At 45.2% G+C, this 24,524-nt stretch overlaps 1 protein-coding gene across 2 annotated transcripts in view; it reads right to left on the reverse strand.

Moving 5' to 3' along the window:
• Adarb1 (adenosine deaminase RNA specific B1) overlaps nucleotides 1-24,524 on the reverse strand; it is a 121,763-nt gene that overhangs the window by 63,774 nt on the left and 33,465 nt on the right. For both annotated transcript variants that reach the window (XM_034523730.2, XM_034523729.2), the window contains exon 2: nucleotides 16,536-16,601. The gene's annotated coding sequence lies outside the window, so the exon portion shown is untranslated. The remainder of the gene's footprint in view (nucleotides 1-16,535; nucleotides 16,602-24,524) is intronic.

Raw genomic sequence — 24,524 nt, forward strand, 5'->3', positions numbered from 1 at the left:
GCAGGGAAACAGAAACTACATGCTACATGGGTTAAGCTGTGGGTACACATATGTGTGTGTAAAAGTCTGATATACCAAGTTAACACATAGGAGAAACATGAGAGATACATGTTGACACCACCACCTAAAGTTTCCTCTCAGACAAGTAAAGTCATAAGCTCATGGATGCATGAGTCCATGGAAAAGTGAGGATTAATGCTAAGACAGAGTTTCAAAGCACAGTATAGAAGGTATCTACCAGTGTGCGAGGAAAGGTGCCATCAAAGAGCAGCGTGGCACGGACTAAGTGCCAATGTCCATCTAGTTTAAGCTGGTGATGGGTGTGTGGCCATGTGGTTAAAATTACTTTATACTAGTTTCTTCTGTTCAGAAAACACATAGTAAACATATATTAGAAAAAAATCAGCCCTGGAAAAATGTCTTCAATGACAACAGGTTTACAGAGCATTATGTGCAGCTGCTACAAGACTAGCTAATGGCCACTTGTTGGACCCTGCCACCAGATAATACCTGTAGCACAAAACAAAATAGAGAAACCCTCGTGCAGGTCAGGCATGAGGCAGTTGGAGACTCTCTATTCCTCAGGAAGGAGAAGAGATGCTGAGGAGGGAGACAGGAACTAAGGGAGGGGGGTCAGACAGACAAGCCCATACACATGTACTAGGCAGGGTACGCTCATGCCTGTGCAGGTACATGTGTGACCGTGAGAACAGGCAACCCACAGGACAGAGGAAGAGACAGTTGCACTGACTGATACCCCAGGAGCTCGTACCCTCTCCACTTCTGGTGGCTGTTCTGAGTCTCAGAAGCCCCTTCTCTGACAAGTGTGTCCAGGCTCAACAAGCTGAGAGTCAACTTCAATAGCTCACCCACCGATGCCAGGGAAGGCTGATACCAACAGCAGTGCGGTACAAATTGTATTAGCATGAATTTATCACCCTAGCACTTGATAGATTTGCTGTGCCAGTAATAATCATATCGATTAAATGAAACAATTACATTTCCTTTTAAAGTGATATTTATCATTATAATTTAATCAGAGTATGGAAGTAAGGACTTTGCTCTGCCAAACACTAAACACTCTCATTTTCTATCTTGCAAAGCCATGAAACCAGCACTATCACACGAGCGTGTGGTTAAGTGGTAAGCACACTGCCCGAGCCACTGTGTTTCCAGACAGCTATATCTGTTTATATCCCGGACTCTATAGGCACAGCAAGCTCAGCTGATAAGCAACAAAGATCAGAACTCCAGGAGCAGGAAGCAACCTCCCTACCACAGAGAACAGGCTCCCACAGAATGTTCCTGTGGTTCTCAGAACTGGAGCCATCAGAGGAGGTCTGAGGTTCACAGGCCCAGAGAAGAGGGGATGTCGCCCAGGGAGACAGAGAAGGGACACATAGATGCTACCACAGCTAAGACAGACATGGGACTGTCCAGGTGCTATAAGAGAAAGGCTAGGTAGAAGGCCCCCAAGCAGGTATAAGAGAGAGCAATCCTATTTATGTTCTCAAGAAGATTCCCAGCCCAGTCAGCCACAAACACTGTGCCCGAAGGGTGTGAGGTGGAAGTTGGGAGTAATGAGCTGGCAGCAGGAGAAGACAGAGGACTCAGTGACCAGCACCCGGTAGGAAAGGGAGCTGGCAACCACTCCAGGGACTGTGGATCCAAAAGCAACAGGTGGGCTTTTCAATGTGAGAAAATCAAAAGGAAAGATAAAGTTCAGAAGCTTTATGGGCTGTTCTAAGTAGGAGGCCAGAGAGCTATGGTCCATAGCCATTCACAGGGACAGCATATCTATGCCTAGCAGTTACAACCCAGCACAAAGGCCCTGCTGGTTTGTGCACAACACCACATGGTAAAACTTAAGAATGGAGAGACACTAGCAGCTGAGCTCACTACTCCATGTAAGGATGCTCTGAAACAAGACGAGTGACACTTTTGGTTTCATTTAAACTGCCCCCTCCCACTCCCTGACATGGGCTAAGTTTTAGTTGAGGTGATAAGTCTATATTATAGTCAAGTAATTTGATTTATCTCAGTTCTGAAGACCCAACCAAGCCAGCATCCTTCTAATAACATCGTCACTCAGACTCCAAGCATCACCTGGCCTGTCCTGGACTCTCTGTATTTTACTGAACAGACCAAAGGAAGAGTTTTGTCATTTGCTTTGCTGACTAAACACGTTTTGTGTTCTTAGCAAGTAATGACCTATTTTCTTTATAACATCCTAAGAATGGACTGTGGAAATATAAGGGCTCATAGCATATATACAAGCCCCACCTACACAAGCCTCCTAGGAAATACAAGGGGACCACGTGGTCCACACAGCTTGGCTCCCTGGCAGGGACAAGCAAGGGTCAGCAAAGGCTGGGGCAGATCTGGAAATATAACCACCTTCCCTGCAACGGGTCTCAGGATCTCAACAGTGATAACATTGTTCACTTTTAAATAAGTGCAGAGTTTTTTTGTTTTGTTTTGTCAATTTTGCTTCCACAAAAAAAATGTTTTAAACCTTTTATTTTTCTGGAGACAGGGTCTTAAATGTCCCACACTGGCCTCAAACTGAGTATGCAGCCACAAGTGACCTTAAACTTCTGATCCTTTGCCTCCACAGTCTGAGACTCGAGATTATAACTGTGTGCATGGAACCTGGTTTACATGTTACTGGGAGCTAATCACAGAGCTTCATGTATACTGGGCAAGCACTCTATCAGCTGAGCTGTATCTGTTTTCTGAGCTACAGGCCCAGTCCTCATCCTGTATTTTTAAGTGAATTAGTGAACATTTTTGGAAATATTTTCATGACACAAGAGAAAAGACTATCTCAAGCTTTCAGCAGTTTAAAGATTCATGTGAAATTAAAGCCTGTTGCAAATATTGAAAGGGCTCATTAAACAAACGGAGTTCCCCCAATCTGACTGTTTTTATGATCAACTCAAGAGGAATTTAATGATCCTAATACCATGAACGAGCTCTCTATTTTTGGAGACAGACTGAGAAGAAAGGCAGACATGGAGAGAGATATACAGAGAAGAACAGAGGCAGAGCCCAAGGAATAAGGAACAAGCCGAAGGAGCGAGCCAGGGAGCCAGGGAGCCAGGGAGCCAGCATGGGTGCTGGCCTCCCACTGAGGAACAGAGTGGAGGTGGTGAGTGAGAGATGTTGGCTGGCACCTTTCTCTTCAAGTTCACCCTCTTGGGAGAACTGTCCACCTCTGGGTCAGATATACCCAAACTCACTCAAAAGGCGAGGGGCTCAGACTCCATCAGGAGGCTCTGTCACTGTTAGGTGCTCACAATCTCAGAGACTTGGTTTGCTTCTCTGGGTATTGGGAAGGAATAACATCTTACTGGGCAGGCCTTGAGGATTTTCTACGTAACTAACGACGGCCTCCTGGGCTGTGATTTTCCTTGTCAATGAAAAGAATGATTAGCCACATCATCCTCACTGTGGCTTTTTCTTGCTTGTAGGGAATTACTTTTTATGACTTGAAAGTGAGAGTACTTTCACCCCATTATTGCTGACACACCAACGAAGGCAAGAGGACCCTTTAAAGGCTGAAGTCAGGCTGGAGCACATGCAGATACACAGAGTATCAGACTCCTGCTGTACCAAATGGACCTCACACGCCCTTCCAGTGCCGTGCCCAGTCAAATGAACTTTTCTCGTTAGCACAAGCGACCCCAGGTCCCCAGTTGACACCCTGCTGCTGGATGTGTCTATGAGGGTTTTCTCAGATGTTGGGACTTGGACCTCAGTACAATGTCATCTAACTGCTGAGCGTCTCCTGACTCACTGAGGCTCTACGCAGAACCAAAATGGAGGCTGGTGGAATCCTTTACCCTTTTACCTCCCTGCCTGGTTGACCTGGGATATCTTCTCTGGGCCTAGAGTGAGGATTCACACCACTGTTCTCCATTTTCAGTCTTTCCAGCTCACGCTAGCTTTCTCAGGAATTCAGCTCAGAGACGGGCTAGGGAATCCCCAGCCTCCCTAACTACACCTATCTCGCTTCAGCTTGTTCACTTTGTCTCGCATGACACAGAAAGATGAAGAGACACAGACTCAGTGAATTAAAAACAGAAGCAAAGATACACCCCACTGGTTCTATTTCTCCAGACAACACTGACGGATACACCAGCAGACACAATTCTGTTGAATGGATCTGTCAACTCAGTCTTTCCCCCAAGGAAATTTGGAATGGATTGTTTACAAGGACAAATAAAGTCCAGTGAGATAGATGGCAGACCCGAGTTTGATCTCTGGAACCCACAAAAAGATAAATGAAGAGAACGAACTCTAAACCGTAGTCCTCTACTGTGCATGTCACGGCACACAGACACACCACCCATCACACACGGTGATGGTGATATGACTAAGAATTTCTATGAAGAAACTCAACAGACATACAAAAGAAGGGGAGTGAAAAAGAAAAATTCAACAAAACAACTGCAAATTTACCGAGTTTTCTATAACAGAAAAATAAAATAAGATTAAATATGAGACCCGCTCTAAGTCAAGTAGAACAGAAGGAAGGTGGTCAGAAATCCCTACGGCAGCCAGGAGGGCCAATAAACCAGTCTTGGGAAGATGGGTACTAAAACAAGCAATGGCTCTAAGGTCTGAAGGATGAACTCATCTCTGCACTTAAGGACAGTATAACAGCCACCAGCCTCACTTCTACATCTATCACGTCATATATCACCACCTCCACACGCCCAGAGCATCGCTTCATGTGCACTCCAGCCTCACCTCTGCATGTTCACAACTTTCACTCCAAATACTCACAATCTCATCTCCATACTCCCTCACCAGCTTTCCCTCACAAACCGCAACTTCACCCCCACAAACTACAACTTCCTGTCTACATACTCACAACTTGTCCTCCAAACACGCTGAGGTTCCTAACCCCGAGGTTCCACCAGCTTCTCTAACAAGACTCAGGCCTACCAACTAAGTCTCTTTATTAAAATCCTAAGAATGTCATCTGTTTATATAAGCAATGCTATACTTTAAAGTATTTGGTCAGTCGATATAACAAATATCATTTTACACGTGCAACACTGTATCCTGACAGCTAAACATGGAGGTCAGCTGACTGTCAAGAAAAGCCCTATCATTACTTCTGAAAGGAATTCTCAGAGCTGCATCCCGCTCTTACCGAATGGGATGTACTACATCGAAATCTTTAACCATACGACAGACACGGCAGAGGGTAGCAGAACACAGCTTATAGAAAGAGGCATGGTGAAGACTGTGCTTCCTTCCATGAGACCAAGTGGACACTGAAGCCGCCCTCCCACCAACCCAGGAGATAGAGAAGAAATGCAGCAAAGCTGGAGAAAGCAGCTATAGAGCCCAACCCCAGCCAAGGCCCAGAACCCCTTGATTTCATCTTCTATGACACAGAGTAACAGCAGCACTCCTCCAGGGCTGCTGTGAGGGCATGTGCTCGAGTGAAGAACACTCTGTGCTGTGGAAGGCAAATGGGACACTGTAGCTGTTTACCTACACTGCCTGGTAAAACCTGACTGAGTAAGTCCACCAGAGACGGGTCAGGTCCAGAGTCTCAGCCCTGCTGGGGACTTCAACAAGCATCTCTGATGAAAACAAAGCAGGTGTCCCTAGTACACAAAATCACTATAACCCCACAGATTAGAGACCTCGGACCATGTGACCAGGTACCCAAGAAGCACTCCGCTGCACTGCAGTGCCAAACTTCAAGCATAAGCTGACACCTGGCAGAAGCAATAGCACGTCTTCTCTGGAAATACTCATCATCACTCGAGGCCAAGACTCACACAGATGCTGCCAAGGGAGAATAAACAGATTGTGCTAGGAGAACAAGGTCTGAGGGAGAACAACACCAAGACAGTCAAGGAACAGAGCCTCAGCACAGACATAAAACAACAGTTCATACAAACAGGTGGAAACAGGAAAACAGAATGACAATTGGATTAAAAAAAAAAAAAAAACTTGACCAATTGGGGAGGAAAAAAACCCTTCCAGAAATAAAAATTACAATTACTGCAATTAAAAACTTGATGGACAGGTTTTAACAGAGTATCAGACCCAAAGAAAAAAGTAACTGAGAGGAAGAATGAGAGGAATGGTCTAGAAAGAAGTGTAAAGTATTCAGAAAACACAAGAAAAGCTCAAACACTGGGGTCTAACAGCATACGTGCCTGCTGTTTCAGTCAGCTTTTTGTTACTACAACTGAGGCCCTGCTTCGGAGGCTCTGGTTCCTGACTCAGTGGCCTGAGACAACAGGACATGTGGTTAAGACAGCTTCTCACCACAGAGGACATGGCAGAGCGGAACCACTCAGCTCACAGCAAGGATGCTGGGCGGACAAGAAAGGAATGCGTGTTCTACAGTCCCCTCTCCACTGAACTAAAGATGTGGCTGTAAGACCCAACCTCCTAAAGGCTCTACCGGCTTCCAATAGCATTTTCCCAGGGACCAAAAGCCCAACACAGGATCCCTCTTTGGGGGGGAAAGGAACACTCTCAACTCAAATTCTGGAGGGCAGAAAAACACAAGCAACAACAAATCTGGAACAAGAACAGAGAAATGAGACAGAGCGGTAAAAGCTACAAAGACACATGGAGCTGGGAGCAGAAGATTCCAAATATGTGTAGCCACACAGTCTTTTCACAGTGAGGACAAACAAAGGTGTTTCAGACAGAACGGTTCTGGGACATTTTGCTACCACAGAAAGTCTTGGGGGGAGACATTTCAGAAGGAATGTGGTCCTGGAGAGAGAATACATACTACAGAAGACTGAAAAAGAAAGAAGCCATATGTGGAGACACTAACAAATGGAAACAAACAAACAAACAAACAAAACCCAAGACTTACATAAGCCCTCCCAGCAAGTATGAGGGACCATGTCTTCTTGAGGCCATTGTAACCCAGCTCTAGACACCACAAATCAGCAGCCAATGTCTCTTATGAAGATAAACCCAAGAGTCACCAGAATGTTTAAATCCAGCCATACATAAAAGACAGACCATCACAGCAAGCTGGATGCATGCCCACCAGGAACAAACAGTTGGCTTTAACATTCAGAAACCAATTAAGGAGGTGTGCTGGCGTTACATTTCTACTCAAGTACTCTTCAAGAGAGTCGTTAAAAATTCAAATTGATGTTGACATAACTTTCTATCATACAATAAATCTGGCAATTTTCAAAGAGAGGGAGGAAGAAGAAAGGAGAAAAGCACGAAGACAATGCTTTTGTTAGTAATAAAAATGAGGTTTAAGTATACACACATTTCCCCATATCCCTCCCACGGGGGAGGACAGCAAAGTCGAAAGGCACAGCAGAGCACCTAGGAACTGTCCTATGAGACATTAAGTCATTACAGAGCTGAGGGGAGGCAGAGGCAAGACATCAGACTGGTGCCTGGGAGACCTCAGGACTACTGTGTCTTATTCCAGTAAGAACAGGTATTCTTGGTTAAAGAGAGTTCACCGACGAGCTTCTGGAAGTGAAAGTGGTCACAAAGTGGTGCACTGTGTGCCCAGCTGTGCTGAGGTAGTAAAAATGGACCTGCCTTAAGGGTAGGAACAAGGCCCCCGAGCATCATCTCCAGTGTATACTGGGGGTGGGGGGGGTGGGGGGGGAGGAATAGAAAGAAAATGAAGTCAAAATTTCCATACACCAAAGCTCATAGCCTGCACTGACAAATACTGTAGTACAAAGTGAGCCCAAGTATATCAAACCTAACACAAACCCAGACTCCCTGTGATACAACAATGAAACTGAACAGCCTCTCTCTTACCACGACTAAGGTCAGTCAAGGGTAACCTAGGAAGTGACTTTATATGAGTCTAATTCATTACAGGAAACATGGCTCTCATGCAGGGCTGTGACGCTCATGCAAAGCACGCTTATCAAGGACCGCTTTAATGTGTCTCAGACATTCACTACTGTACCTAGCTTTTAATCATAGACTGGCTTCTATATAATCATTGCCATATGAGGTCTGCGCACGTTGTTTTACAGTGCTTCTGAACCATAACTACTCAGTAACTTCTCTGTCGGGAAGACTTCCAATTTTTCCCTATAAAACAGATGTTTATAATTTCTCCACTTTGCTAAGGTTGTGACATCTTATCTGCTGGGAATTGTGCTAAGATAACAGAGACAAGTATCACACTGTTTTATCGAGACAAGTATGACAAAACCACCCAGTCATTTTCCAGTTTATGGTGTACACTTACACAATGAAAAACGACATGTGTAAAAGGCACGTGTCTTACATATAAGCTGCTGATAAGTTCAATAGAATTGGCTTTATCCAGTTTCTTCCCAATCCCTCAACAACACTGAGCTGTTTCCACTGAGAGCATGAACAACCAAGGACACTGAGGTACGAAACCACACCCTTTCAAGGAGTGATTGATCCAAAAGGCTTTTGATTCAAGCGGGGATGAGGTTTCCATCTGCTTACCGTTCAGTCCACCTGGTGGTCACAGTGTCAAAAGGGTCTTTTACAGCATTAAGGGGGCCACAGGAGGACTGACAAGGACCAGAGAACCTCCGTGACAATAAGAAAGCTTGCTGAAGGACTGAAAGCGGGAGCAGATGGGGAACTGTGGAAAGAGACCTCTGAGGGAAAGGGGTCTTCAGAAGCAGTCAGCCATGAGGCAGTGTTCCCACTGCCTCCACGGAAACTAAGAATTAGAAAGTCTGAGGATTCCCAGGGCGGATCCACTGATACCAGGGTCTAAAGGATGGGAAGAAGTTTCCCTGTAAAAGAACTGAGTCTTTCCCTGCAAAAGAGCTGCTGAATTATCTGCAGCATCAGACGCTGGAAACAACGGAGAGTTCTCTCTGAGTTCAAAGCCTGAATTCCAGACCCAGTCGGAGGATCGATCGACTCTTAGAACACAATAATTTCATGTTTGAATACTGGGTGAGAACTTAAGAAGCCTGTCAGTCATGATTCCACGAAGCAGCTGATTAAGGAGGGGCTCCAGCGAAACAGAAAATAGAACCCAAAAACCAGACATCACAAGATAGAGGAGCCGTGGCAACGGAAGCTGCCAGAAGCAGCTCGGAAGCCTACAAGACAGTTTCCATGTGAACCTTCTTTGATTGGCAGGGGTTTTGTGCTTCAGAATTACACTTCTTTCTGTTCAGTTCTACAATACAATATATTTACGTTATAATAATGCTACGAATGCTGCTTCTATTATAGTAAAATGTTTAGATGGAAAAATCTGTAGAAAAAAGTACAGAGTCTATATATAGATGAGAAACAGACTGCAAGTGTTTCAGACTTTGTCACTATAAATCTCAAACCATAACTCTTAACAACAGAGAGCAGGGAGACTGACAACTGCCCACAGGATCCAACCACAGAAAATACTAACCACAGTGACCAGAAGAACTTAAAAGAGAAAAAACACAAACCACACTGTGTAGCAGTGGGCATGAGGAAGACGGAAGGAGGTATTTTCTGTATGTGTGAATATGTGTGGGGTCACATATGCATATGAAGGCCAGAGGTCAACCTTGGGTGTTATTCCTCAGACACCATCCACCTTGGTTTTTGACACAGGATCTCTCAGTGACCTGGAACTCACTGATTAGGCTAGGCTGGCTGGCTGGCCAGAGAACCCCAAGGTTTCTGCCCATATCTGCATCACACTGATTTTTTAAAATGTGGTTTTGGGGATCAAACCTTCTTTAGTTAAAAAAAAAATGTTTTAGATTTATTTATTTATGTGTTTGAGTGTTTTATATGTATGTATGTATGTATGTACGTACGTATGTATGTATGTATGTTTGTATGCATGTATGCCTGGTATACCTGCAGAGGTCAGAAGAGAGTGTCAGATCCCTTGGAACTGCAGTTAAAGACAGTTGTAATTTGCCACGTGGGTGCTGGGAAAGGAAGAACCCAGGTCCTGTGCAAAAACCAAGCAACCTAACCCACTCTCTCCAGCCCCTCCAAATCTTCTCAACCTTAGCTTATAACTATTTGATACTGTAATAGTGTTGTGTAGCTACTCCTCAGGACTGTCACACTCTTTCCTAGAAGAAAGGGAGGGCAGAGGAGGGTCCTCTCCAGGGTTGTATGAATAAGTTGCGTGCCTGCAGGGAGCAGACTCCAGTGGTGGTGTAGCCTGGGAACTCCAAAGGGGCAGCTTTCAGGAGTCATCCCTAGTGCTGGGCGGGCTTTTTGGTGAAGCTGCTGTCCCAGTCATGTATTTTACTACAAGCAACCCCAGTAAGTGAGCTGACGCACCCAGTGAAACTTGGGGCGTCTCTTTGGTCAGTCATGGACTTCTTTGGGGGTAAACAAAAACAGATTGTGTCCCCCTCAAAAGTCACACAGCAGGTGTGATTTTTACCACTTGCTGTATCATTTGGGGTTTTTAAATCATTAAACAGATACTACCGATAGAGAGGACATGTTAAATAGCTTAGTGTGGTCAGCGAGAGGTTTTTGTTGTAGCCATGGAGGAGAGAACAGCCAGGGGCTTCTGGAAGAGTCAGTCCAGAGCAGAGAGAGAATCTGTAGACTGAACAAGCCAGCAGACTGGGTCTGGGGATGGGGGGAGGAAGATGAAGAGAGACGGCAAAAGAGAGAGTGGAGCTAAAATATCAGGGCTATAAGGACAATGAGAAGCTGAGGGAACGGAAGTCTGTGAGCTGCCGTCAGTTTATGGTGGGGGTGGGGATGAGAAGTGCTAGGTACCTATGATCCTGAGGGAGCCTGGGATCCAGCATGCACTTGGGTATGCTAACAGGCACTACACACAGCCATCTGTCCCTTCTGCCACTGGTAAGGGAACAGGCTCATTTGTTAGAGGGGAAGGGGTGCCACAATTTGGGAAGGTGGAGTTTCTTTTGGATCTGACACTTAGCAAACTGTACAGTACAGCACAGAATAATGTGCTCTCATCCCTAAAGGATGGAACATACTGTGAACAATGAATGGCTAGGTGCTGTCATCACGGTACAGACTCTGCATCTACTGAAGTCTAGATGGCACAGCCCACCATGCAATGAGGCTGCATGGTGTGTGCCTGTGGCAGTAGCTCCCAGAACTGTGATCAATTAACAAGCGATGACATCACACACAGAATGAAATGATGTCACAGAGAGCTGCGGCAGAAAGAGGCTGCTTGTGGCACCACACGGCATACTGTTTCCTAGTAAACTCTCTCTCTCTCTGAACTAACATGAGCGCATAGCTAAGCAAACACATAAACTAAAACCACAGTCAACGGTGTCCAGCCGCATGTGCCATGGCTGCAGAACACGTCTGTATACACCTATCCCCCACACACTGGAGCAACAAGTATGTTATCGCATCACTACAGCTACCATGCAGCCACACAGCGGGTGACCTCAGCTCTCACAGAATCATACATGTACAGTCAGCCACTGACCAAGATGTCGTCACCATAACTGACTACATTTGAAACCAGAACTTTCAAGAGGGGATTTTTCACTGTGGAAACAGTTCTAGGAAAAACGGCCGAACTTCCTACAGGACGCATCACTGTGCAAAGAACAAATGGGTGTGATGGGAAAAATATCTTAAAAGAAACTCAGAAAAGCAGGACAGTTTCCCTAAAAGGCTCAGTAGTGGAGGCAAAGAAAGACACCCTGGGGCAGAGCTACCCTGAGCACAGGTTTCAAGCCCTTTCCCAGGCTGGCCAGACAGAGAAAGGCCTGAGGCAAGGCCAATCTCAGTAATAACCCTGATGACAGGGATGCAGGAAAGCACAGCTCTGTGGGCTGTAAGGGAAAGGGCCTCTGGGATGACTGCAGGCTGCTCACACAGACTAGCTGAAGTAGCAGGAGAGGCTGGGGTTAAAAGGAAGACAGGGTTAAAACAGCAAAGCATGAAACACTGAGGACGATGAATAGGAGGGCTTGTAGCTGGGTACACGATAACCAAGTCAGTGAGATTACAGGGGGCTCAGAGCCAAGGATAGCAAGAGAACAGATGTAAGGCATTATCCCTGGATTCTAATGTAGCTAATTGTAGCAGGCTGAACTGGAAGCAAGGATTGTCTTCCAACATGAAGCTTCTACCTAGAAGACCACCTCGCAGATAAAGAGCTAAATATGAATCAAGAAAGACTGCAGCTAGAGCTTTGTGGTTGCGACAGAATAAATCTGCCATGGAAGAGCTGCAAGCTCCTCACATAAATGTGAGACCTGAGAGAATGTACTGTAATTAACAGCACTAGAGACCTGCAGGGTAAGAGAGGCGTTAACACTAACCCACTGACTAACAGCTAGTAGTCAAGATGGCAACTAATAAAAGCAGAAGTCAGAGATGGACAGGGGGGTTCTCAACAGTGCACAATCATCTCCTTGGTTGGGCCAGGGGGACATGAATGAATCATGGGGGTCTGCCACTGGCTTGGCTCATGACAGCCCAGAGAGATGATCTCACAGAGATCACCTCAGCCCACGTCTAGTTTCTGCCACATCCCCATAAACAACACAGACAAGAAGTTAAGCAGGTTTTCCCTCTTAGAAGTCCCTCCTATTCTCGGGAGTTTTCCTTATTTTTCCTTAAATTACTACTTTTCTTCAGTTTGACAGTTTTCTATAAAGCTCACTAAAGCTGGCTTCTGTTTTGCATATGCGCAGAACAGTTGTCTTTAATTTTCATTAGTGTGAGACAACGAACTCGGAGACACTGTTTCAAGTTGATCTTTGGTAACGGTTCAGTGTCTCACACCTTAGGACCCTGGGTCCAGTTCAACTGAGCCCAAACAGGTTCCAACAAGACAAACTCAAATAAATAGATGATCTTGTCACTGACCCTGACATCTTTTCTCCTGGGGACAGTGACAGGTGCAGTAGATGGCATCTTTCCCCACTGCCTCCCCTCATGAGGTACTAAGAGAAAACAAAGCCCCAATGCTGCTAGGCAAGTGTCGTACCTTCCGAAGCACACCCCAGCCACTGATGGCATTTAAACTGGCGTCCCCTCAAAGTACTTATATTCTTAGCTCTGCATGACCCAACTCATACAAGGTCTTGGCTTCTACCTATTAAAAATGTAGTATTTAGTTCTACTGTAAGAATCCCTCCCCTGAGAAGATGTTAACAATGTTTACTCCCTCCTTCTGAGGTTCCAGTGAACAATTAAAGAACAATTCTACCGAATTTTGACCTGGGGAGCTTGCTTACACAGACCATGGGTGATCCCAAAGCTGCTTTACTGACAGGTCCTCATCCAGCATGGATGAAGGTTTCCTCAGAACCACAAACATGGAGTCTCCTGTTACTCTCCTCCAGACTAAATATTCTACCACCTTCTAAGACCCCGAGGCTGTGTGCATTTCAGGCAGAACTGTATACACATGGCTACAAAAAGCACACAGACTTTCCTAGGAGGGTCCAGTGACTCTCCCCCAGTCCCCTCCGTCTCTGAAGAACACCCTCAGTAAGCAGGAAACAAACGGAGATGGCTGCCTGTGAACAGAGCAGGCACGTCTGATCTGATGAGAGATGACGGCAGCTCTGCTTAAGGAGAATGCCCTCCAGCAGTTCCTCAGCTAAGGAGGACAATAAAGAGGAAACATAAGGATAAACAAATGAGTACCCCTTCAGCTTTTAGCCTTGCAAGAACAAACAACCCCGCTTTAAATGGTAAGTAGGTGTCTCTAAAACTTAACCTGGAGGATGCTATTAGGCTCACAACCACACAACCACACAACCACATGGTATGGGACAGGGATCCACACTGCTGAATTTTAGAACAGATGAATGTTCTGCACATGTTATACATGAAAGTGAAAACACAAACAACTTCAGAAAAATTATTAGTGCATAATTAATAAACATTTTAAAAATATGTCTAGCTTATAACATTTATATAGTAGACATGTAAAATTCAAAAGCCGAAGTACAAAAGGAGAGAAAATGTACACCAAAGGAAGTCAGGAGCCCGACTGCAGGCAGGAGACAGTACCTATAAACCGGTGGTGATTTCTAACTGTGCTTCTTATTCCGGGTTCTCTGAAGGGCATGAGTTTGGTGGACCCAGTCAACCATAGGCAACACAAATACTGCCAATTACTGTGACCATCTGGAGCCAAGAGGAATCTACCAAAGTTCAAGACTCTGCTGGCTCCATGCAGTGAGGAGCCCACATACAGGACAGGCCCTTGAATCTTCACTCCCTTTGAACAGCAAGAGATATGCTCAAATACCCCAAACTCCCTGTTTGTACACCTCTGAGGTGAAGGAGCAGACTAGTTCAAGCATGGTGTATGCGGCTGTTTCTAATCAAAACACTGCCCGGATGGAGGAGGGGCTTATTAGGTCAGGAACCTGAGGGAATTTACGCAGCTCAAAGAGGTGTAAGAGTCACAGGGCCTGTCCTCAAGGCGATGCAGTGAACTACTGCTACAGAAAGGAGACTTCTGTTGGCGCTGTCTACAAGTTGCCCACATAGCTCTAGGAATACTGGGTCTCAGGTGGGCTTCTTGGTGATACAGCTGCCTCTGAGTCACCCACACTCACGCAAGTAACCCCTCTCCCATGCTCCTTGAGTAACCTCAATAAACGCACTAGTTCACTAGGCTAGACTTGGTTGAAATCCTTTTTTTTTTTTTTTTCTTTTCTTTTTTCTCTTTTGGTGTGGCATCAGTGCCTTATCTGCAGTGAATAGACATTTATTCATGTCTCCCCCGGAAAAGTCACACACAACAGCTTTCCATCAGACGTTTGGTCATCCTAAGACTTCCTGGGCCTTTAAAAGGCAAGGGGGCCGCACAAAGCTAGCTTGTGAGGAGATAAGTGAGCTTGGGAAATGTGCCCCCAGAAAAGTACACTGGTTTTTGTCTCTGGTGATCTAAATTAAAGCACACTGACTCACTCTCCCCAACAACTAGCACACTGGTCTCAGCGCAGGACAAAATGACCCTCATGCTCAGAACTGAAAGTTGGCCTGTTTGAGAACCCAGCTCTTCAGCTTCCTGGCCTTGAGCCCGTATTTTAACCCACAGCCTCTGGAGCCTTCCTCCTGCGGGAGAGATTAGCAGTGGTGCCTACCACAAGAGCTACACAGTGTGGGTAGATGACCCATGTGGAGCTCTGTACAACCCCTACTCCGAGCAAATGCTCAGTAAGTGCCAGCCATCCCTGGGGAGAGGACAATTTCAACACTACTAATGCCATGCTATTAAGTACAAAGCCTAGAAAGATTCCTGATGAACCAGTTAGGTGAAGTTGAAGAGCTTTACCGTTTGTTTTAACACAGCAAAGCTTTAAGACCCATATTAACGCCAGAGAGCTGTCTCAGTGAAAAGAGCTCTGGCTGTTCTTGTAGAGGTCTCCAATATGTGTCCCAGGTTCAGTTCCCAGCACCCGTATGGTAACTCATAACCACCTATAACTCTAGTTCCAAGGGGTCTGATGCCCTCCTCTGGGCTCCCTGGCCACTCAAGTGGTACACAGACTTGTATACAGACAAAACACCTATACGCATAAAATTAAAAACAAAACAAAACCACTGAGCTCAAGCCTCCCTCCCTGTGTATACTGTAACCACAAACCTGCCTGGAAGGGAGACTGTTGTCCCACTGCTCTGGTGCCCCTGTGGTGTCACACAGACATTAGGTCACAGACATACCTGATCCCACAGTGTCCCTTGATTTAGGACAGAACTGCTTTAGTGAGTAGTAAGAATGCTTTAAATCAACTGAGTGTTAGCTTCCTGTGTGGCATTCGTGATGGGATTACGTACAAAGTAGAAGCCAACTGTGACTTTCAAGCTGAAATCTGAGAAATGTAAGCAGTAACCAAGCCGTAACTGACCTTCCCACTTGCTGGGGTCAGGAGCAGGAGGGTGAAGCTGGCCTAACTCAGCATGAAAGCTCCCCAAACAGGGACACATACTGGGGAAGCCCAAGGAGACAGGGTAGGAGCACGGCCCACTTAAACCCAGAGCCTGTTACACTCAGCTGTCAGGCAACATTCCCAAAGAGAAGCTCCCAGATACTTCTTCAGCACCTTTCCAAAAGCAGACAAAGTTATAAAGAAAGGCAAAAATTACCATTTTACAAAGTAGTATAAGATTTACTAACATATTTCATCTTCAAATAACCCAAAAGAAGACATTCAAGCAACGAAGGTAGATTTCAAAGCAAAGTGAACCGTACAGGCACCCTCATCCAACTGTGGCCTTCTCCCCACTGTCACAGGACCACACATACACCTCCTAGTTGCATGTCCAGATACACATGGCCCACAACTCACAATGCATTCTTTGTCCCCCACAGGATACTCTTGGCCTTTGGGATCTTAAAAACTTGGGATCATGACCTTAAAAACTTGATCAGGACTTGTGGGTCAACTCCTGGTCACATATGTCATATTGGGGTAATTATTAATGGGAGGCTCTTTCACTATCAAACATGGTTAAGCGACATATCCCGTGATCACTTACTTTATGAGGTTTAATTGCCCAAACTGTACAGTAAGTATCCATACTCAACAGGATGAGTGAATAAAAGCTATGCAGCCAAACAGACTTACCGGCGGTTTGAATGAGCTGATGCAGAAGCGGTGACAGCAGTGTGCCTCACGGCTCAGCGCTGAGCACTAGAAACAAAAATACAGAGATTTTTAAGGCAGAGAAACTACTCCTCACAAGCAATAAAGACGGGCACATGTCGTCACATACGGTCCGGCCTACAGAATGTCCAATACCAAGAGAGGACTCTGCAGTAAATGCAGGTGGTGATGACGTGATAGCGTGCTTCATCAAACCGCAATAAACTGTGGCAAACAAGCTTTCATTCAGTTTCCACCATTAAACTATCATAACGTGTTTCTGCTACCACGACGTATAGAGGCTCCCACCCACAAGCAACCAACTACACCAGCCATGCCCGCTGGTTCAGTTCTAACACAATCTACGGGGCAGACCACCAGATACCACAGATCACCTGTTCAGTTCACAAGATGGCCTCTTAGATGCCAGATCCAGGTTCTTAGTTGGTCTGCCCACTTTCTCAAGACCTCATTCTTAGATGTGACTGTGTGTTTGAGAGGCCCACAGAACACAGGGAAGACTTATTCATGTGACTGGCTTACAAGGGTCTACATGAAGAGATGCACCACATAATAAGGGGTGCTCTTGGTGCTCCTCCACCTTCCCCAGACACCACCCTTGGGAGCCTTAATGCACTCCCAACTCTATCCTTAGGCTTTATGGAACCTTCCTAGCATAGGCATGACCTGTAAGTGGTCTAGTAAGAACCCAGCAGCCCCTCTGCTCCAGTGATCCAGTCTTCTTTATTTCAGAGCAAAGGTTAGGACTCCCCTGCCTCATGACCTGCAGAGGATGAAAATAGTTAGGAAAGTTAACTATGGACTCCAAACCCAGGGAAGATGAGTCTAATGATCCACTCTAGGGAAGGGAGACTATGGCCTGCAATGGGCAGGGAGTAACCAATCAGGAAGTATGGGCCCCAAAAGTGTATAGATATAGAAATACAGACTACAATAACAAGATATATATGCTTATTACACATGACATATTACAATACGTATCAGCATATGACATCTATGTATCGTCCAGTGGAGTGTGGGCAGTAGAGGAGATTCCACCTGTTGGGTACAAGGAGGTACATAGAGACTGTTGTTTTGAATGTGAAACATCTTCTACAGCTCTTGTTTGGGAGTGCTGTTTGGAAGACTGTGGTACTTTTAGGAGGTGGAGGAAGTGCCGGGCGGTGGTGGCGCACGCCTTTAATCCCAGCACTTGGGAGGTAGAGGCAGGTGGATTTCTGAGTTCGAGGCCAGCCTGGTCTACAGAGTGAGTTCCAGGACAGCCAGGGCTACACAGAGAAACCCTGTCTCGAAAAACCAAAAAAAAAAAAAAAAGGAGGTGGAGGAAGTGAGTCCCCGGGAGCATGTTTTATGGTCCAGCCCCACTCCTGTCACCTGTCACTTCTCTTCTTTTTGTTGGGGATACAGTGTAACTAGTCACCTCCCGTGATAACAGACTGTATCCTCCTGAACTGTAAACTGAAAGAAAACTTTCCCCTCTCTAAATTGGTTCTTGTCAGGTATTTGCTCACAGCAACAATTTTTCTGTGAAACTAAAACTATTCTAAAAAAAAAATAAACTTTATAGTAAAGTTACAGGCAGACAGAGACAGGGTTATAAAGATGGTTCAGTTGCTAAAATGCTTGCTATGCAAGCATGAGGCCTTGAGTTTGATCCCCAAGAAAGCACACAAAGAACCAGACACAGTGCTACCTGCAGTCCCAGTGCTGGAGAGGAGTTAGCAGAATCCCTGGGTCACTCTAGCTGAGTAGGCACGCTTCAGGTTTATGGAGAGACCCTGCCTCAAGAAATAAGGTGGAAGTGACTATGGAAGATAGCCGATACCTATCTCTGCACAAGCAAACAGACAGGCAGGCACACAGACAGTCACATAAACAGACAGGCAGACAGGCAGGTGGGCAGGCAGAAGAAGCTAAAGACCAATGTCAGGGTCTGGTGTGCCTTGGCGAGGCAACAGTCTGATGGAGGCTTTGGGGTCAGAACTTGGCCTGGGTGGAGGTAAATACATGAGTTTGACCTCCAGTGCTTAACTAAACTGCAAACTAAGGCCCATGCACATTCCTGTGTGTGTGATGTTTCCCAGCAATGAAGGTGAACCAGCAACTGTTTCAAACCACTGCTGATGGGAAACTTAGAGACGGGAGAGCAAGAAGGAAGGAGCCCCAGACACAGGTCATTGTCTCTTGGGAAGGATATGAGACAGAGCTAGGCATCCTGATGATCTCAGCACACGCTCATGAAACACACAGACTCCCAGAGCACATACACTCAGGGGACATATGGGGTAGGGCTGGGGGGGAGGTGCTTATGAGAGGCGGGAGTCAGACACGGATCTGTAAGAGTAGGGACTGAGAGAGAAGCAGTCTTGAGTGATTAGAGGAAGCAGCATGAGAATCTTTCTTCTCCCAACACTCCATGAGATTTGATTTACTATTATTCTCTTAAATAAGGAGAAAAAGCCAACAACAATGACTTGGACAAGACAAAACTAACCTTGACAGTAACAGTGACTAAAAACACTAAAACCAGCTCCTCTTCAAATACTAGAACCTTCAAAGGGAGTGGTATGTGCTTGAGTAAGCTAGGAGTCTTTTGCAAACTGCCATCATGAAGGGTATAATCCCCCAGGAATTAAAACTTTCTGTCAGTAGCAGTTATTTGGTTCAACTCCCAAGAGGAGTAAGGAAACAAACAAGAGAGAAAGTGAGGGAACCCTGTCAAGGCTGCCACCAGCAGGTCCTTACAAGCTCCACACCCAGCCCTCTCTGGAACCTGCCCGAAGCCTGGAAAACAACCAGTTCCTTTGCCTTTCCAAACTAGCTGGAAGCAAGGAAACCAGAATTCCATCACAGGATAAGCAGTAACGTCTTCAGGCTTGTTTCCTGGGGCCACTAGCCAGTCAAGCTGCCATTTAGCTGACGCCAGCTTCTCAGTCCAGACTGCACAACCAGGAAGCCAGCGGTGCACAGGAAGGAATCTTACATTTTCTTTTCAAAGTTTGGAAGTAAAAATACACGTAAAACAAACTAATTTGAGGTTTTTCTTTCCACACCAGCTCACAAAGCAGAAGGTTAGGCTAATAAAGGCAGTCCAAGCTCTCTGGACATGCTCACAGTGACTTCTGACTGAAATAGAGCTTTCTGTGGAATGTCTATGAGGATAGGGAAGGAGGGGGCAACCTCCTCACAGCGAGCTGAACGCATCAATGGAACTGTCTATGGTAGAATTACAAAGGAAAATTTCAGGAGCAAATTGTGGCTTAAACCCAGTTCAGTGGCTCTTCCGCCAACTACAACCTAACCAACTAAGAAGCATGTCAAACACTGGACTTAATCCTGAACCTGGGAAAACCAAAGTGTACTAACAACTCAAAAACTGTATCTGCCTTCTTGCCAGGAGGGTGGGCCACACCCAAGTAAGTCTCTGTCTAGAGGAGCCAGAATCTAATAGTTGTGCAAGCCACGGAGCAGCTTCTGGGGGACACGTAATGATGAATCCTATAGACAGGTGTGGTGATACAAGCCTGTAACCTCAGAACTTGGAAAGGAGGCTCACTGTCAGCTTGAGGCTAGCCTGAACAACAGTAAGTTCTAAATCACCCTGAGTTACAGAATAAGACCCTGCTTCAAGAAAGAAGAGAGAAAACATGACTATTACAATCTGACAATGCTGCTAAAATCCAGAAACAACAAAAACGAAACAGTGGTTTACACAAATGACAACAAATGTTGAGGCTATGAGGAAAGAGAAATCTTAATCTACTGCTGATGGGAGGATTAACTAATGCAGCCAGTATGGAAATCAGTATGGAGATTTTTCAGAGAAGAAAAAAAAGTAAAAATAGAATTATCATATGACCCAGATATACCACTTCTGGGTATTACCCAAAGGGCTCTAATCAACATATTCAAGAAATACTTGTACTTCAGTGTTTACTGAAGCACTCACAACAGCTAAATCATGAAATAACCTAGATGTCCATCAACAGAGAAATTTTTAATTTTATACACACACACACACACACACACACACACACACACACACACACAATGGAATTTTAGCTGTAAAATAAAAAAAAATTCAGGAAAATGAATGGACTTGGAATTATTAAATAGAAGTAATTCTAACTTAGAAAGGCAACTATCGCATGCGTTAGGACTGGAGCAAAGGCTCAGAGATTAAAGCACTTACTGTGTCCCTCAAGAGGAGCCAGGTTCAATTCCTAGGACCAACCATAGTGGCTCACAACTGTCCAGCTCCAAGGAATCCGACACACTCTTCCTACCTCCATGGGCACCAAGCACACACACACGTGGAGCACCTACATACATGCAGGTAAAACACCCATATGTATAACATGACAGCACACGTGTTCCCTCTCTCATATACATGAAGGTGTGAGTGTGGGCATAGGTCATAAAGCTAGAAAGGGGACTATGAAACAGCAAAAGGTTTTAAGGGAGTGGGGCAAAGGGAACAGATTACACATGCCTTAAAAGGGGTGGAAAGCTCAAACAGGAAAGAACAGAGGGATGGAACAGAGAAAACGGTACTCTACAAAGCAGGGAATTGCTTAGGACACATAAACGAAAGAATTCAAGACACAAATTAGCCGTGGTCAGAAGATATGAGTATACATGTGCACAGTCATACTAAGACACTGCAATGCAGACAAGCAATTCATGCATGTACTTCAGCACACACATCCTCTCAGGTACACGGTCTAGCCCCGGCTCTGTTACAGCAGGAGCTGTGCAAGTCTTTGGCAAAACGACCTGGCCTTTTTTGCTTCTTGATCAAACAAGAGCAGAACCTGAGCAATGCCCACTTCCCTGGCATGTTCACAGGATACTAACAGGTCACCAAACTTCTGGTGCCTTGACCAGGACCACCACCACCCAGCCTTCCCAGATGCAACAGTACCCTTCACACTGATTCTACACCTAAGCTACAAGCATTACAACAGCATTACTAAGAGTAAGATAGCAGCATAGACACGGGATCTTTAACTCCAAGTTTAGGAATGAGGCATAGGAGTCGGAGCAAAGAAGAAACAACCAAGAGTCATCCAGGGCAGGGTAAGCAGTAAGCAAGGAAGGTGGAGAAGCATCTGGCAGCTTGTGCATGCTGCTGTTGCACAATTTGAGAATTTGGTTTCCCGCATGCTAAGTCATCAGGGACATAGTATAGTCGCTGTTGCTCTGGTTATACAGTTCATTTCAAAGCATACTTACAGAAAACTCAAAGGTAAATCTCACAAACTTCCACACTTTTTTTCCAACCTGAAAACCCCTTCCTACTCATTCACAAATCACTCCAGTAAAGTATCTCCATTATTTGATGATGCCCTTATCGGTGAATTAACGGAGTACATGCTTCAGAACCCTTGCCAATCAGACATGTGAGGAGCAGTATTCTAATGAAGTTCCTGAGACATTTTTACGTCTGCTTGCATTAATTACTTTTCTCTCTGCTCTGATAAAAGCAGCGTAAGGAAGGAACCCTTTATTTTGGCTCATAGTTTGTGAAGGCAGAGATGGCTAGCGGAAAGAACAGCTCTAGCTTTGGCAGGAGGAACGTGAGGTGGCTGGTTACACTGTCTGTAGTCAGAAGTACACAGATGTTACTGCTGGCTCTCAGCTGGCTTTCTTCTTCCCATCTTCCCAGCCCATGGGCTATCATCAACTCAGTGTGGGTCTTCCCTCCTCAGTTAAACTTCTCTGGGAACATGCTCTCAGACACTCCCAAAGAGGCAGCTCTTAGGTGACTCAAATCCAAACAAGTTGGCAATGAAGACTGACCATAAAAGCATATCTACGTGTGCATGTTGTCTCGTCGTGTAACAGCATGTCTGCATGTGTGTGCTGTCTTGTCATATAACAGCATGCTTGCATGTGTGTGCTGTCTCATCTAACAGCATGCCTGCATGGGTATCCTGTCTCGTCATGCCTTTTGTCTATTCTTACAGGGTTTTGAGCTTCTCACGTTCAATTTAAAAAACAGACAGAAGTTTCTGATGCAACATCTTTAGTGTACTCAAACTCACCCATCTTCCATCTTGTTGAACCTAAATTGAGTTACACTTTTGAAAAGGCTTTCTTTCCTATTTGAATATGTTTTCATTTGACACTGCCTACTTTCTTTCTTTCTTTTTTAAATACTTCACTCTCTGAACCATTCTGAGCTTCTTCTGGCAATGCAGTATTTTGAAATAAAGCTATGGTGGGTGGCTGTGTTAAGAGCATGAATTAAGTCCATCCTCCGCCCAGCAAGGTGAGGTATTCCTTTATCGTCTGCTAGATTCCCGCTTGCATTTGGACTTACTATGAATTTATTTAATTCACGTGTCCATGAACACACTACACCACACTTCAGGCAGGCTTCTCTGAACAGAGCTGCAGCTTGACAGATGGAGTTCTGCCATGGCTCATTCATCAAGGGTTTACTAACACAATATAGGATGGCTATGGTATCACCAGGGCATTGATTCTAGAGAACCACTGATGGAGATGCTACCTAATGTGGAGCTGATTTGGGCATGTAGTGTGTGGGTATGCTCAATGGCAGCTGGTGGTGTGTGCTGACACTGGTAGGGCTGTCATCTATTCCGAGCTCCTTCTTTTCTAAGTCTGTTTAACTTCCTGTTCAATTTTAGAATCAATAGCGTGCATCACTTTTCCCCTTTCCTGCAAAATAAAAACAAACTATTAAAAAAAAAAAGCCAACATGACTCTTGTTGCTTTCATATTTTACTAGCACCACATTAAGTTAAAAAGCCGACTTAGAGCCTAGGGAGCTCACTCAGTTGGTAAAATGCTTCCGTAGCAGGACTGAAGCCCCAGCATCACATGGTAGTAAATGCCTATAATCCCAGCACTTTGGAGGTAGAAGCAAGATCCGGAGTTCAAGGTCATCCTTGGCTATGCAATGCAAGACCTTATCACAAAAACAAAACAAACAAACAAAAAACTACCAGGCACTTCCATTAAGATGAACGTATTTTAGGTCTGGTTAATTTTGCTATGTGATAGCTTTTATTTGCAAGTTCTTAATATAAAAAAGCAAATTTTTTGTTTGTTTTTTCAGGACACGGTTTCTCTGTGTAGTCCTGGCAATCTTGGAACTTGCTCTGTAGACTGTCCTGGAACTCAGAGATCCACTTGTCTCTGCCTCCTGAGGGCTGGGATTAAAAGCGTGTAGTACTACTGCCTGGCAAAAGTAATTTTTCTTTTTAAACACCAAATTAATTAGGTAATAATGACTAAGAATGGATATCCTGCTGATGCTGAAACGCTCTAACCAGGACAGGACAGCCTCTCTGTCATCCCTTGCATCCTTTGAACAGTCTCTGTTCAAGAGCTTTGTCTTCATTACTGGCTTTGCTGATGCAGTTGTCTCTTACACAATATCTCAAAGCTGTCTCTTTTTTGGCATGTACGAAAATATTATTGGTGTTTGAATATTAATTTTATACTCCTACCTTGGGAAAATCCTTTTATTATCTGAGTTATTTTTATCATGGTTCCCTAGAGCCACCTGATACACAGTCACTGGCCAGGCTTGGGCAGGGGGAAGGGCAGGGCTCCAGAGAACAGGTCTGCTGCAGGGTTTTTGGATAGTCTGCCAGCAAAGAGACACTGCCTTTCTCTGTTCATCATTTATGTCTTTGTTTTCTCTTGACCTTGGCTCATCTTGCCAGGCCAGCAGGAACATCAGGACCTCTTTGTCATCACTAACGAATCTCTACCTGTGAACTTGGTATGGCTTCTTCCTGCCTCAGGTTCTTCCGTGCTACCCACTTCTCTACTTTTTGAGGGGTGGGGATGGGGGAAAGTACATAAAAGAAGAAACAAATTACCAGCCCACAGCTTACATTGCTTTCCATCTCACAATCCTTCTTTATCTTTCTGCTTCTCAACTACATTCAAGCATCTCTCGTGCTTCCCAGA

This window comes from Arvicanthis niloticus, chromosome 20 (assembly GCF_011762505.2).
Source record: "Arvicanthis niloticus isolate mArvNil1 chromosome 20, mArvNil1.pat.X, whole genome shotgun sequence".
In the NCBI taxonomy this organism is placed as follows: domain Eukaryota; kingdom Metazoa; phylum Chordata; class Mammalia; order Rodentia; family Muridae; genus Arvicanthis; species Arvicanthis niloticus.